The sequence below is a fragment of the Psammomys obesus genome, unplaced genomic scaffold (genome assembly GCF_907164565.1).
Source record: "Psammomys obesus unplaced genomic scaffold, mPsaObe1.curated_primary_1811, whole genome shotgun sequence".
Classification (NCBI taxonomy): domain Eukaryota; kingdom Metazoa; phylum Chordata; class Mammalia; order Rodentia; family Muridae; genus Psammomys; species Psammomys obesus.
In genome coordinates, this window is record NW_026596057.1 from 18328385 (window position 1) to 18339727 (window position 11343).

General features: G+C 42.0%; 3 long non-coding RNA genes across 6 annotated transcripts; 2 read left to right on the forward strand and 1 right to left on the reverse strand.

Moving 5' to 3' along the window:
* The first annotated feature begins 285 nt into the window (after positions 1 to 285).
* Positions 286 to 5860, forward strand: LOC129689390 (uncharacterized). 3 transcript variants are annotated; one of them, XR_008722092.1, is made up of 5 exons: positions 286 to 725; positions 910 to 993; positions 3825 to 4054; positions 5066 to 5098; positions 5616 to 5860. It is a non-coding gene; the product is annotated as an uncharacterized LOC129689390 (long non-coding RNA). The 3 variants fall into 3 exon arrangements; XR_008722093.1 differs by having other exon boundaries at positions 286 to 539; XR_008722091.1 differs by having other exon boundaries at positions 286 to 348.
* A 757-nt stretch (positions 5861 to 6617) lies between these two features.
* Positions 6618 to 7738, forward strand: LOC129689392 (uncharacterized). Its single transcript, XR_008722096.1, has 2 exons — positions 6618 to 6746; positions 7316 to 7738. It is a non-coding gene; the product is annotated as an uncharacterized LOC129689392 (long non-coding RNA).
* Positions 7739 to 8384: 646 nt separating this feature from the next.
* Positions 8385 to 10282, reverse strand: LOC129689391 (uncharacterized). 2 transcript variants are annotated; one of them, XR_008722095.1, is made up of 3 exons: positions 10232 to 10282; positions 9188 to 9266; positions 8385 to 8989 (listed from the first exon to the last, which is right to left on the reverse strand). It is a non-coding gene; the product is annotated as an uncharacterized LOC129689391 (long non-coding RNA). The 2 variants fall into 2 exon arrangements; XR_008722094.1 differs by lacking the exon at positions 10232 to 10282 and having other exon boundaries at positions 9188 to 9779.
* Between the last annotated feature and the right edge of the window lie 1061 nt (positions 10283 to 11343).

Here is an 11343-nt window from a genome sequence, read left to right on the forward strand (position 1 = left end):
AATCCAGGAGACAGAGGCAAGCAGATCTGAGTTCAAGGCCAGCCTGGTTATGGAGCAAGTTTCAGGTAAAGAAAAGCTTAGGTTCAGTTGTGGTGGTACATGCTGTTAATCCTAAATAGTGAAGGTAAAGTTAGTTTGTAGAAGGAAATACCCATGTTTGAAAGTGATGCTTAATTGAGTGGCAGGAGCACTGATGAATCACAGATAGACTTGACAGAACAGCATACGCCCAACTCTCATGGGAGGAGAGAGGACAGGGAAATTAACGTACAATGCAGAGAGGAGAGAGAGAAGAGGCAGTTTTACTGGGACAGTAATAGAGAGACAGGCTGAAGACAAAGAACTCAGGTGAAGACCAAATGAGCCAGAGAATGAGAAAGAGACAAAAGATTAGAGAGGATTGCTGGAGCTAGTTTGAGGCCAAGGAGAGCAATTGAGGAGCCGAGAGAGAAGCCAGATTAAGTCAACTGGGAGAGAAGTTTGAGCCAGAACAGCTGAATTGAACCAGCCAGGCCAGAGCTCAGAAAGAACAAGAAAGGGTGAGCTTATTCAGCAGTAAGTCTCAGAGGCTGAAAACATTCAAGGCCTAGATTGTATGGAGGCTAGAAGCTTCCAGGGTTAGGCCTAGATTAGCAGACAGAGGAAGTAATACCTTGTGACAACAATTCCCCCAGGAGAATAAAAGCTACATTTACACACACAATAAATAAATTGTGTATCACTGGGTGAGTCTCCGGGAATTAACAGCAGTGAGCTATTTTCAGTAACGATCTAAAAGGCTGAATAACGAATATTGTCTCTTCCTTTCTCTGATGCATAGTTAGCTTGACAGACAGGAGGTACAGTGCCTGCTTTTATGTTTCTGCCTCTTCCAAAGTGACTTTTTTTTTTTTTTTTTTTGCCTCCCAGTACTGGAAGTGACCCAGCTCACAGTGCTTGATGAAGACAGTGGATTCTTACCTCAGTGGCTCAGAGTGACCTTTTCCATCCCAGGTCTGGATTCTTTTTCTTTCTTTCTTTCTTTTTATAAATTATAAAAACCTTGTAGGACCTTGGACTATCGTTTCAACGCAAGGGGCTTGAATGTGGTCTCTGGCATGGTCATCAAAAGGCAGGTGTTATGGTCATCCGAAATCCTGGTGTTATGTTATTTTACATCTACTGCCTTGAACTTGGTCATTAAATACTAATATTTGTGACTTCAAAATGCCAGTATTTCCCAAGATGTCAGGGAAGTCTGTTTCTACTGTATTAATCTCTGGCCTTTAGAAAAGAGCCAGTGAGACCTCCTAAGACTTCTAAACAATGCAGAAGCAGTTTTATTAAAAAAAGAAAAAAGGGCTAAAGGCTTCCTCTAACCTTAGTAGGGGCTATAGCATGAGTCATTGGAATCTTCCAAGGTATCTCTATTGCAAACCTTTGAAGGTCCTAGTCCTTCATCATCCCCACCCTTAGTTTTGTCTAAGGAATTTTCCTTGACTTTCAAACTCATCACCTTGTAAATTGGCAACATCTAAGGACAATCTTTGGGTGTTTTGGGTGGAGGTTGTATGCGTGTAGGGGGTGAGGGTGGCAGTGAGAGGAATACCACGGCCCACACAATTATAGAAGATGAACAATGACCCCGTGGGGGACATTGTACCTACAGCATTTTACCTTGCTCTGTCCAATGCTAGGAAGAATAATGTCCGCACACTCACTGTCCCTGCATTACTTCACTCCTTCGTGTGAAGCTGGGTGTCCCAGGGCTTTTCTACAATGAAATTCCCCACAGAGGTGACTGAGGGAATCCCATCTGTTAATATCAACTGCGTCTTGATTCTTTTCAATCAGATCAAATTCTAATTTCCAAGTTGCCCCCATTACCTTGTGTCTATGCTTGGATAGTGTGCATACCTCATGTAACTCCATAATTTAGGGTGTCCCCCCCCACCAAGACATCTACATCCTAGTTGCTAAGATCTATGAGTGAGTTAAATTACATAGCAAAGGGGAGTTAGAACTGCAACGGAAATTAAGACTGCTTAAGATAAGCTTACTTAAAATAAATGGATTATCCAGATGAGCCCACATAGGTAGAAAGGGAAGGTAAAAGAAAGGAGTCGAATGGAGGAGAAATGCTCAGTGAGATATATAATATTACTGCCTTCCAAAATGAAGGAAGAAACCTCTCATGCAAGGCAAAAGCAGAGCACCTGTGTTTTCCTGCAGAACTCCCCAAAATGAACACAGCCCCGATGACACCTCCGTTTCGGGGCTCACACTTCCTTAACTGTAAGCGTTTGAGTGAATGTTCTTTTTTGTCAACCCTTTTTGAGCCCACTGTTAACATGGTAGTGGTTAGAAAACTAAGGCAGGATTTTAGTTTCAAACTCTAGAAAATCAGCGGCCATTTTAATTATAAGACGGCTATCAAAAAAGGTGAGGGCTGGAGGGGAAGGGTTGCAGAGCACATGTGAGAAGTCACACCAGCTTTCCCTCAGGCACACGTCACTGAGCTAGGACCGACTCCACAGAGAAGTGTTCTTGGCCCCTCTTCTGTGTGCACCAACGCTGAGTGCTAACACCAAACAATGTGTTTAGATCTGCAGCCCTTCACCTTCTCGGATGTGTGTGTTTCCCCATGTCACCCTCTACACAAACAGATTACACAGTCTCAACTTCTTTGGATATAAAAGAAACCCTTTTCCTTTTCAGGTGCTTCCCCCTCCCCCCCAATTTTTTTTGTTTTTAATGATTTTATTAAACAAATGAGAACAGTGCACATTTATGAGACATGATGCTGTGTTTTAATGTATGTTTATGTACTTTGTGGAAGTTTAAATTTATACAGCCAGTGTGGAAAATGGTATGAAGATGTATCTATAAAGAATTACCATCTAGCTGACAATCCCACTTTTGGGAACATATCAAAAGGAAATGAAATTAGTGTGTCAAAGAGACACCTTGCTCACTGTGATGCTAGTGAAAATTTAGAAGCAACCCACATATTTATCAATAGCTGAAGAAAGATGTCTTCAAGGGGATACTAGGGTAGCCTTAAAAAAGCAAGAACGCTTGCCATTTGTGGGAACCTGGATCTGGAGACACTATGAGTCAGTAACTTCTAATCAAAACCAGGAATCTGTGCGTCTCAAGTTTTACCCCTGTACTGTAGCTGCAATGAACGTTGACACGGACTAACTGCCGTGTGACAAACTTTTCCTGGGAAAAAGCAACACACATGCCTATTCAACCCAGACAGGGATCACATGACAGACCAAAGTACTGATCTCACCAAAGTCCAACTTGGTGAACCAATGAGCTTTATTGGTGCTCCTTACAAGAGTATGGGTGAGGGGTTACTTACAAAAGCAGAAATGACTCTAAGACAGCTGAATCACCAAAGCCCACCCCAGCATGGGTGACAACTCACAGAAGCTGAGAACCTGAAGCACACTGAACAGCCTGCAGGCAACATGACAGGTTAGAAAGGGTCCCTTCCAAGTGCTCAGTTGGCCTAAGTCTCTTCCAGGTAGCTTAGCTGGTCTCTGCTTCTTCCAGGCAGGTGGTCTGGTCTCAGAGGCTTCTTTGCTGCTTTGCTTAGCTCATGTGAGAGGGACCCTCAGTTTTTATTGCTTACTCTGACAGGGAGGGACCTTGTGAATCTGGCCAGGTTCAGGGACTTCTGGAAGCTGTTTTGAACTGTTCTCCTTCCTGTTTAAGGAGTTTCCCTACAGGATGGAATGTTTCAATCTCAGAGGAAACTGTTACACAACACTATCTGGTATACTAACTTCTTTAATTTTTTTTTTTAAAATTTATGTGTATGTATGTATTCTAAGTGTGCAGGTACTTGAAGATGCCAGAAGAGGGAGTTGGAGCTGGAGAGTTGTGAGTTGTCTGGCATGGGCACTGGAAACTGAACTCAGGTCCTCTGGAAGAACAGCAAACACTTGTGAACACTGAGCTCTTTCCATCCCAGCCACTTGTTAAGTGCCTGTCTTCTTGAATGGGCTCACACTTTACTGCTGAGGTAGTAGATTCCTCACACACAAGGTGTTTCAGATGTCAGGTTAGTGAAACAAATGACACAGTCTGCCATCACAACTGCAGTCCTAGAAGACGAGGAATTATCTGTCTCTTAGGGTGTATTTCTGAAAGGGACTGTCATTGGCTTTGTGTGGGTCCTTCTTGCTGGCCTCTGGACCCAATTCTTGTTTAAGCTGAGTAAGGATTTGTTGACTGGCTGGTTTCTGTGGGATCTTTGATTGGCTGTCCATTATGGAAAGGTATGGGTATGAAAAGGAAAACTTGTTCTATCATCAAAGGAAGAGAAAAAGGAAAAAAAGGTTAGGTGGTAAGTCACAGTATGAAAACTAATAGTCACAGCTAGTCTCACAGGCATAGTTAAATCCCAGGCCTGCAAAGTCAGTTTACTCAAAGTTAAGAATACTGGTTTTGGTGTCAAGCTGGTTGCCTGTATCATATTAGTTTCATGATTTCCTGTTCTACTGTGTAAGAAGTGTAACTATTTTACAGAATTATTGTGACTAATGTATGAGTAATATCTTTAATGAATTTAAGATAGTGTCAGGTACAAAATAACAGCCAGTACTAGTATTAGTATGCTACTACAATTCAGATTTGCAAGGAATTTAAACGCACTTTTGTGTACCTGATCTTATCTAGTTTCCAAAATTGCAGGTTTACTAATGCTGAGGCAGAGGTGGATAATGTGTGTGTGGATACTAAAAATACCAGACAAAAACAATTTAAATAGCTTTTAAAAAGTTTCTTCAGCCGGGAATGGTAGCACACGCCTTTAATCTTACTTAGCATATAGCAGGCAGAGGCAGGAGGAGCTCTATGAATTCAAGGCCAGCCTGGTCTACCATTTGAGTTCAAGGACATCTGGGGCTACACAGAGAAACCCTGCCTCAAAAAAAGAAAATTTTTAAGTTTTAAAAAATTCCATTTATTTACATTCATTCATTCATTTATATATTTAAATGTGGGGGGGGGAGGGTGAGAGGGTGAGAGAGAGAGAGCAAAAGAGTCTGTATATGTCTATTTGTTCACACAGATAGACACGCGTGTGGAGGTCAGAAGACAACTGGTAAGAATCAGATCTTTCCTTGTACCATGTAGGTCCTGGGGATCCAACTCAGGTCACCAGGCTTGGTTTCAGGGTCCTTTAAATCATCTTTCAAAGATATAAATCAAATAATTTTAAGATCCAAACTTCTGGATTCTCAATCTCTCTGTCTCTCTGTCTCCCCTAACCCACATCCTTAGTTATGCCATTTACACTCTGTGCAGCTAATCTTTACCATGGCATGTTAATAAGACCATGTGCGAGACTCGTATATACTTATGTAGCATAAATTTGCTAGTTCTTGTTCATGATAAAAATATAACCAATCTCCCAGAGATCATATGATGATTTTTGGCACGCCCATGTGAGCGATGTGAGCGTTGTGCTATGTGTGAAATGGCATTTTTTTTTTTTAAATGTGAAAAAGCTTTTAGAGAGATAGCAGATATGTCAAGATAAAACTGAGGAGGCTTGCCCATGCAGGAAAATGTCACATATGAACAGTTTGGTTTGGAATTACAATCCTTTTTTCTTGTAGGTCTCTGAAGTAATTGAGCAGCACCTCTCATGTGCTAAGAAGACTCACACAGGCCCTCAGAAGCGGTGTGAAGCTGCTGCTTTGTCTACTACAATGAGTATGGAGAAGGATTCCAAGTTATCAGTCTCTCCTGGAAATAAGGCAAATGCTTGAGAGACTCTTTGGGACCTAGATGACTGAAATGGTTTTCAATTTTGAGCAGATTCTTTTTGTAGAGGATATGTTCTTTAAAGGCTTAAAAATTATGTATTTGTGATGTAATATTTACAGTATATTAAGGGGTCATCTTATTTAAAAAAATCTCAAGACGATCTCTTCAGTAAATATCATCTTGGGAGTCGTGATTAAGTTTAGTTAGTTTCATACTTTTTTTTTTCTTAAACACACAATGCAGAGATCAATGGATTTGGGTAGCCTACCCCCAACGGATAGGTCTGTGCCACAGCCCGTGAATCTATGGCTCAGGGAACATTGAGGAAGAGTGGGCAGAAACAATATAAGAGCCAGAATACCATGATGTCTGCCGTGAACCAGTCCTCTAGAAATGGCTGTATGAACAGTATTGGAACAATGGCAGTATCAGTGGACATATTAACACAAAAGGAGAAAAATTTGCAGAGTCCCACCCGACAAAAGAGCTATGGGCAACTCAAAGAAAGGGAGAGTTAGATTCTCCCAGAGCCCCCTTCTTGGTCGTCTAATGCAGAGTGCTCAGCCTTGAAACCATCTACACACAAAAACAACAGAGATGGACTCAGCTAGTTACATACACACATATGCAACAATAATAATGGATGAAAAGGAAGCTGTCTACTTGAGAGTGGGCCTGAGAGGACAGCTAGGCGAGGCTGGATGGGGATGTGAATGTGGAAAGTAGTATAATTCTATTTCAACGAACCATTTTTAAAAAGACCCTTTTGTTGATTTCAAGTTACATAACATAGGATGAATTGATTTTATCTAACATTGGAAATATTTTTGACCTTTGTTGTCACCAGTCCAGTAGAGACATGTGCGTGGTCTCTGCAAACACTGTGGCCAGCGGAGTGTTGATCCGTGAGAGGAAAATGGAAGTCTGGTTCAACGTGACTCAGTAGCCAGTATGGGTTCAAATTCAGAGTCTGACACCAGGTAGTTTATTTTAGGCATTTTTAAGCACTGCCACTTTAGCGAAAACTTTCCTGGTGACAATTAACTCAATCCTGTGTGCACAAGACATGGCTAAGACATAGACTTAAGACATGGCTACATTGAAACTCTTTGTAAAGTACGTGGGATGTACTTTCCACAAAGATAGGTTCTATAGAACCTATAGAGCCGTCTCAAAGTAAAAAGGGCACATGATAAGGGTCTGGGGAGGGTAGTGCTATAGATTGACCGAGGAAGAAGATAAGGGTCTGGGGTCTAAAGAAGCCCATGTCACATAGGTGGCACAGAGGTCACCAGGCCATTAACCACCCTGTTCCCAGCCTTCTAGGTGGAGAGCAGGTTATACGGCTCTCCCTTTGGAAAGGCAGCCCTGTGTGTTTCATACCCCTGGCTTCCCTAGTACTTATCTATGAGTACAAGGAGCCACATGTCTCCAACAGAGACAGCCTGTGGTCCAAGAATTAAGACAAAAAGTACTTTCAGGTTGTGTCCTTTAGAGCCACGGACTTTGTTTTGCTTCAACTGTCTTTATTTTCTTTCTTCTTCCCCAGGAAAGGAATTCTGTAGCATCTTGATTTTATCTACTGGACTGAAAGTTATAGTCTAGGGGTCAAGAGAAAATAGTTCTGTGTGAAGTTCCAGATGTATGAACGAACAGGAAATAGACAAGGATGACTGACGCTCATCCTGACTCAGAGCTCATGGACCTGTGCATTGGGTGTGTATAAATCCCATGACTCATCTGCTTGCACTTCCACATCTAAGAAGACCAAGGCTGTGAGCCTGAAACGCTTGCCTGTAAACATCTGTCTTGTTACTAGCCTGGGATTCAAACACTGGGCACTGGAATCTGGTTATCAATCTAACACACCATTTTACCCCAATATGATGAACTTAGAGGATATTAGAAAGACTCCAATTCTAAAATAATGCATCTACAAACACATAAAGTACAGAGAAACGTTTGTCTTTTATAGCAGAGTTTTATATTTGGGCAAATATGTCAAAAGAACCCCTTAAATCTTTTGTTAAGTACAGAACTATTTGGTTTGAGGACGGTATCAGTGGGCTTTATTAAAGTCCACTTATCCTCATCATAACTGCTGCAACCATTGCAAGTATCATTTTCACAGTGTAAAAATATTTCAGTTGACTCATGTAAAGTAGTAGTTAATACTCTTACTATGCATTTATTAATTTTATATTTGAATCAAGGTATCAGTAGTTCAGGCTGTTCCAGAACTCACTATACAGCCAAAAGTGGTTTTGTATGTAGGGCAATCTTCTTGTCTGAACCTAGCCTTATTAACTTTTGTGTATGTGTGTGTGTGTGTGTGCGTGCGCACAGGCAGGCACAGGTTGGTATTGAGGCCATAGGTCAGCCTTGGCTATCACTCTTCAGGAGCAGTCTACCTTGTTTCTTGGGCACAGGATCTCTTTGGCCCGTGGCTCTCTGGTTAGGGTAGGCTGGCTGGCCAGCAAGCTGAAGCTGGCCACCTATCTGTGTGTCTCCAGCAGTGGATCTGGGTTCTGCGGCTCAACCTCTGGTTCTCCTGCTTGTGTGACAAAGACTTTGCCAGCTGAGTCACTGCCCCAGCCTTCATCTTTAACACACTGGCATTACCATTATTAATCTCGTTTTATTGGAGGACACCAAGGTAAACAGAATTATAGTAACTTCCCCAAGGTCACCCAGCCTGGGAGGCAGGGCTTGCTTGCACTGCTGGAGAATGGTTACATTCAGCTTCGGTTATTTCGGTACATAGTGTCTTCTCTGTGAGCAGGGTATACACAGGTTGTTCTTTATCTTTACTCTTGGAGGATTTTTGTTGTTACCTTTTTTTTTTTCCGTTTTGCTTTTTTTTTTTTTCTTTTTACTGCTGCAATTTACACAGCCTGATTACCCAAGCATCCCTCTCAAAGCCAAGAGATGCACTTTACAGCTGAGCCTAGGGATATCTCAAGGTCAGACAAAAGGTATTGGACAAAATCAAGATCATTTTTCCTTTTACCTAAACGGAATCAGAATTTGAAACGACCCCTTCTTGACTGCTAAGTTTGAACCTTTGAGTCCGAGTGATGAAGCCCATGAACGGTGATCGTTTTCCAGGCAGATATCCATGTACCGAGCCACACTGCAAGCAAAGCATCTTATTTCTGATTCCAGCGACTTCCATTGCAAATCCATCTTTCCTTTGTTACCAATTCCATTTGCCAGAATCTGTCTGGAAACAAATATTTATATTCAATTCCATACAATTATTCCTTTGCTGTATGATTAAAAATGAGAAAAAGAGAAGAGCAGTGATGAGTGTCCACCCATGGATGTGATGTCGATGGAAGGGTGAGTGAAGGAAGATGGGGTGCTGCAGCAGCAGGCAAGCCCTGGGAGCTGCATTATTGATCATTTAGGGAGAACTTACCATGCTCCGTGCATTCTGTGATTTTATGTTAATTTTTCTCACCATCCCAGGGAGCCAGTGCTGTTTTACTGTTGGTGAACTGGAAGAGCAAGGTAGAGTCAGTAATCAAAGCTTCATGGCAAGCAGAGGCAGAGCTAAGGCTTGACATCTGATCCATCTGTAACTAGGGAGTGTTTTCCTTATCTTGTGCCTGTAAAATGCCAGGGAGATTCTGTAGAGATGCCCACAAGAGGCTTAACATGAAAGCGTGGCATCCTCATACAGGGGTGAAGGCAGAGGCAACCACAGAACAGAGTGGCTTCGAGTTGGAGATCAGTTGAAAAGAAGAAAATGGTAACTGTTCACTTGGGATGGATTTAAGAGGGTGATACACTCATGACAGAGAGAACAAAGACTTGCTGAGCCCCTGGTCTCCAGACTCAGGAAAGCATTAGTCACCAATCATAGATAAGTTTATTGTGGTTATACGGAGTCATGAGGATATGCTGTTAGATTTATAGTCTTAGGACTTCTAAGAACAAACTTAAGGCTGCATAAAATTTAATTATCAGTTAAGTCATGTGGCATGAACTGATGGTATAATTCTAGCACTTCAGAGACCACGGCAGAGGAATCATGACTTCCAGACTAGTCTGGGCTACTTAGCAATAAGATCCTGTCTTGGGAAACAAAAAGCAATGAAAGAGAAAGGCATGAGGAAATAGCACACAGAATATACTTAATAAGATACTCCATGAAGGAGAAACAATTCTGGAAAGGCATTCTCACTAAAGGATTTTTAAAATTAAAATTTAAAGTTAACACACAAAGGTTTCACAGTGGCATGCTCACGCCTACGTGTTATTACACTTCTTCACCCCCTCCAGTGAATTACACCCCTTCACCCCCTCTCTCCAAATAGCTCCGCTTTCCACTATGCTTTCATGTCACATGCATTTCTCTAGCAGTTTTTATGACATCATGCTGCAACTTAGCCTAAGTCCACAAAGCTATCTGTCTCCAATCCTTTGACTCAGCTCTGGCAAATGTAACAGATCAGATTACCTTTCTTACCCAAAGCTGTCTGTCCACCTATTGCAGCCTCTTTGTGCAAACTGACCTTGTGTGAGCTTCCAAGGCAGGTCCTCTCCTAGTGCTTTATGGGAAATCCCTGTCTTGGCTTGCTGAAAGCCAGGCCCTACCCCCAGCTGGGACACAGACTGTGATGACTGGATCTTAAAAGGGATCAAATGAAATGGGAAGAAGAAAGAATGTGTTTGGTTGTGTTCTGTTTCACTAATACTTTTTTTTTTTTAAGTCTTGAGTTTCAGCCCCCACCTCTCATTAAACTAACCACAGAGTGTTCTGTTTGCTGATACCGCCTTTTCATACGGGGCTTCAGGACATTAATCAAAAACAGCACTGAAGCTAAATTCTCCATTGATCCTGGATCCTGTTTTGTTTTGTTTTTCCTTTTAAAGACCATCTTCATATCCCAAAGCCTGTAAGTTTTTGTGTCACTAAGAACCAACTGAAAACATCTCCCCTTTATTCCTTTTTCCTCTTCCTTTTGTTTGGAATCATCTTGGTTCAGAGTCCCAGGTGTCTCAGTAGGTTCATCAGTGACCAGCAATGTGGCTGCTCTCAACGCTTTAGCCCTTAGCCTCCTCTTCTATGAATAGGCAGCCTAACACAACCCTAACGAGGTTATGGAGATGAAGGGAGAGAGCTCTTCTACATTCAGCATGTCCCTGCTATCCGGTGGAGTACCACATACTCCCACACACACTCGCATCTTCCTTATCCCTTTCTCTCTATCATTTACACTGCTTTTCCCCTCTCTTGCTGCAAAGAGAGGCCTTGGGACAATCATGTTGAGTCTATGCAGCATTCCCACTGGAGTGAGTCCACATTGTCTTTGATCCCCCAGGCAATGCCGCTGAGATATTTTGAAGTTGTGCTCAACTAGGACATTTGCATATTTCTTCCAAAGCCTTCTCTTTGTTAATTGCCTGTTTCTCTACTGTTTAGATAAAGTTCAAGGATTGGTATATCAAAACCAACCAACCAACAACAACAACAACAACAAAACAAAAAACAAAAACAAACAAAATGAAAAACCCCAACCAAGCAACCAAAAAAGCAATAAGGGAGGACAGTCAACTTGGCAGCTATTG